General features: G+C 44.5%; 1 non-coding gene across 1 annotated transcript; it reads right to left on the bottom strand.

Moving 5' to 3' along the window:
* Window positions 1-310: 310 nt before the first annotated feature.
* Window positions 311-383, bottom strand: trnav-uac. The gene has a single exon. It is a non-coding gene; the product is annotated as a tRNA-Val (tRNA).
* Between the last annotated feature and the right edge of the window lie 3898 nt (window positions 384-4281).

The raw sequence follows: 4281 nt of genomic DNA, 5'->3' as shown, positions 1-4281 counted from the left end.
GCTTCTCCTTGAATTTGAGCTGGGATGCTTTCGCACGTAAAGCAAATGTGATACAACTCCGCTACAGAAAGAATTAGGGCGCACCAAATGCACTGTTAAGAAGAATGACCATCTGTCCACATTGATGACCAGAAAGGAGAGATATTTAACAAAGATTCATACCGCAATGAAATAGATTTATCCTCCTTTCCACATCAAAAGCAGATGTGGGCGACTTCATTCAAAGAATGGTTTGCTGACGAGGGCAGCAAACTAAGAAGCTCTGCCCACATCCATACAAAAACCGACTGCAAGAACAAAGGAGCAACGTTATTTCTGCCCGGCTTCGAACCGGGGCCTTTTCGCGTGTAAGGCCAATGTGATGACCACTACACTACAGAAACAGCACCGCCAGGGCGCGCTCTCCTCCGATCCTCCAACAGCATCGAAATTCGCAGCCGTTCAACGCTTCATCTGTCTCTTTCCCATCGATCGATGTCGTCCAGCGTTACTGGCATTATTGAAAAATAAAAGGTATCACGTAAAGCTGCCCAGAAAATATTCACGAGGACGTTGCCAGAGTTGCAGGGTTCCGACTGTACCGCGAGGCTGAATCGGCTGGGGCATTTTTCCCTGGAGCGTCGGTAGCTGACGGACGAGCTGTTTGAAGTTTACGATATCATGAGGGACATTCATACGGTGAGCAGTCAAGGTCTTGATTACAGTGTGGGCGAGTCCAAAACTGGAGGGCATATAACTAAGGTGAGAGTGTGGATTGGTGTTGGGAGAGAGGGGAAATTTTACAGCGACCTGAGGGCCATCTGTTCATGCAGAAGGTGGTGCGTGTATGCATTGAACTACCAGAGGAAGTGGTGGAACCTCGTAAAATTGCAACATTTCGAAGGCATCTGGATTTGTGTATGAATTCGAAGGTTTTCGAGGGTTATGGGTCAAATGCTGGCAAATGAAGCTGCATTGATTTCCGATATCTTGTCGACAGTGGCGAGGTGGATCGAAGGTTGTCTGTCCACTCTGTACGTTTCTACGACGTAATTGATAACCACTGGCACAATGGAAACGAGGAGCGGATGCTCTGTGCTCTCCCACATCGGGCATTGCCTTGTAACAAAACGTGGCATTCTGTTGCTTTCTACGTAACCGCAGCTGATCCCTCCTCAGACTCTGCATAACAGATCGCCAACACAACTGGCTGCCAGCCAAAGTCTTTCGACTCGAGCCCATGGCTCCTAGGAGCATAAAAAGCGTTTGCAGTGCCTTAGACCGCTCGGCCACACTACAACAAGCGCTGCATGCTTGCATACGAATCTTTCTGATATTGCTACTGCAAGACATCAAAAGCGCCGGCACAGGGTAATGCTTGGAGGAACCTTCTCGTCGTCCATTTTTTTACCTGTATGTTGAAATGTTTGTGTGTGGCTTGTTGCAGTGTTGCAACGCAAGCTAGAAGAGCAGCACCTCATTTTCCACTTGGGGACCCTATAGCCTGCAATGTTGAATTCAATAATCTCAAGGCCTAAACTCTCCCATGTCCCAGCGTCTACCCGACACACCAGGCCTTGTTACCACATAGTCTGCCATTACACATCCCCTGTTATTAGTCATTAATGGTCCCCATTAAAATGTATTCACCCTCCCACCTGAATCGTTATCAACTCTTTGTCTGTCCAACTGCTCTTGTCTCTCTTTAGTCTCTATCCTATCGTTTACTCCCTCCCACATCACCCCCCACCCACACCTTTTTTTCTGCATGTAAACTGACGTTTTCCCAGCCACCATCAGTTCTGAGGCAGGGTCACCGGGCCCGAAACGTTAACTCTGTTTTATCCTTCACATATGCTGCCAGTTCTGCTGAGCTTTTCCAGCAACTTTGTTTTCGTCCTGATTTACAGAATCCGCAGCTCTTTCGATTTTTATCATTCAGTTCTGGATATGATCAGCAGTAACCTGTCACACAAATCTTACACCATACTGAAAAATACCCAGCAACCATTATTATCTATTCCCTGTTGGTTTCAGAATTCAGTGGGATTTCTTGTCATATCCATCATGAATTTGAAACCAGACTCGTAGAAAGGCAACGAAATGTTTCCAAACATTGCATGTAGATTTTAGCTCAAACCTGTTACGGACCTTCTTTCAGCACATTTGCTGTTTGGATAAGTTTATCATCGTTGCACTTTCTCCGCAGTTTGAACATGTGTTAAAATATGCACCATTCCAAAAGTTAGCAACGTTCACAAGACTGGAGTGAGTGGAAGGGGATAAGAGGCATTGGGGATATTTGTGCAACTAATATATTGGGGAGACAGGAAGATCAGCACCATTTATACTGCCATCTGCAAGTTTATCACTTTGTGTCTTACATTCGCACTCGTTGCTTTCCAGGCAAAGACTGGACTTACTATCAGTCTGTATTTACACCAAGCAGGTACTTTATCTGGTAACTGGACAGGCAGAGGAAACTTGATTTCAACTCGGGGCAGAAGCAGTCAGCGAATCAGAGATTGGATAGAATGTCATCAAGTGTGTCAAGGAGAAAAACAAGTAATTAGTACCGATAAGCTTGACGCACTGAATAAGACCACATGGTACAGGACCCAAAATAAATCATACAACCCATCATATTCAAGCCCCCATTCCACGCGATCGTAGATAATCTGATATTCCTCAGACTCCACTTCCATGCCTTATCCACTTAATCCTTGATTGCGTTAACAATTAAAAATGTCTGTTTGAGCCCTGATTTTACTTATCGACTCAGCCGGACAGCCCTCTGTAGTAAAGTATTCCACAGACTCATTACTTCTGAGAGAAGAATTCTCCTCATATCTGTCCGAAGTCGGTGACTCCTTGAGATCATGCCCTCTGGTCCTAAACTGTTCCACAAAGAGGAAATATCCTCTCCACATTTACCCTATCAAGCCCCCTAAGAATATTAGCAGTTTCAGTGTGGCCTTCTCTCATTCTTTTGATGTCAAATGAGTACAGGCCCAACATATTCAATCATTCCTCACTCGAAAATCCCTCTTTGCACCAGACAACACGGTGAACCTTCCATGCACTGACTCAATGCCAACATATCTTTCCTAAGATGTAAGTTCCAATACTGCTCACTGAATTGCAGCTGTGCCTTATATAACTATAACAAACCCTTTCTATATTTATTGTCTATTCTCTTTGGGAAAAAGGCTATATTGAATTTGAATTCTGCCACCTGATAAAGGAGCAGCTCTTAGAAAGCTTGTGATTTCAAATAAACCTGTTGGACTACTGATTTCTGACTCATTATTTAGCTACCCACTTATTTTCGCGTCATTCACACAGTTGACATTCACTTCTAGGTCATTGGTTGCGTCTAGAAGGGCAAGTGACTGAAGTGAAATGATGTTGAAACTCTTGTTATGCGGCCAACTTGCAAGAATTTAGAACTATGCTCTTGATGCTCTCGTGTCTTCACTTCTACTGGAGTATGGTCTATGGTCAGGGAAGAATGACTTATTTGCGTTGTGCATACATTCTTAAAGAATGTGACTTACAAAGTGTCTGAAAACTAAAGGGTCACAGTCGTTCTGGCAGAATCAGTGGAGTGAGAGTTCAACTTTCACATCAAAGCTAGAGATCCCGGTCAGACAATAGATCAAGGAATAACACGGAAGAGAGGCTTTGGAGTGAAAGAGGATGAAAAGCGAGGGACGTGAAATGTTGGAAAACAGCACATGGGAACTGTATAAAGAGCTGGAGCTCGAAAGTTCATTGTGGGTGCTCATTGGTCAGATTCTTCTGCCTGCCGTTTCAATGGACCAACACAGCAGTCCTGTTTTAACAATTCGCTTCAATTCGAACGTTCATGAATGTTGCTGTCCCAAAATGATTCAATCATTCGCTAAATGAGAGACACCTTTGGTTTCTGGGTTATCGTCACTCATCAGACCTTTGTCGCTCTCAGTGGATACATCTGAGTGCCTCTCCGTCGGTATCAAGTGGAGGGTGATTGAAATGTTGACTGAACAGCTCCTTCAGTGAGCCTCGGGCCAGTTGGCCAGATTGATCCAATTGCAACCAACCACTCCCCACCATCTTCTCAGGGGCGACTGGGATGTTGTAATAAATGCTGAAGTACTCACATCCAAGGGAAGAATTTAAAAAAAAGGCTCGAAGTTTCTTCAGATTGATTAATATTCTAATTCACTGAGGTTTTGGAGAAGATCTGTAGCTCAGGTTGTGGGTGTTTAGTTTGGTTGGCTCGCCGAGCTGGTTTGTTGTTCCGCAGACGTTTCGTTA

This window comes from Rhincodon typus, unplaced genomic scaffold, assembly GCF_021869965.1.
Source record: "Rhincodon typus isolate 14 unplaced genomic scaffold, sRhiTyp1.1 hic_rhity00002971, whole genome shotgun sequence".
Taxonomy (NCBI): domain Eukaryota; kingdom Metazoa; phylum Chordata; class Chondrichthyes; order Orectolobiformes; family Rhincodontidae; genus Rhincodon; species Rhincodon typus.
This window is presented reverse-complemented; position numbering and strand designations above follow the sequence as displayed.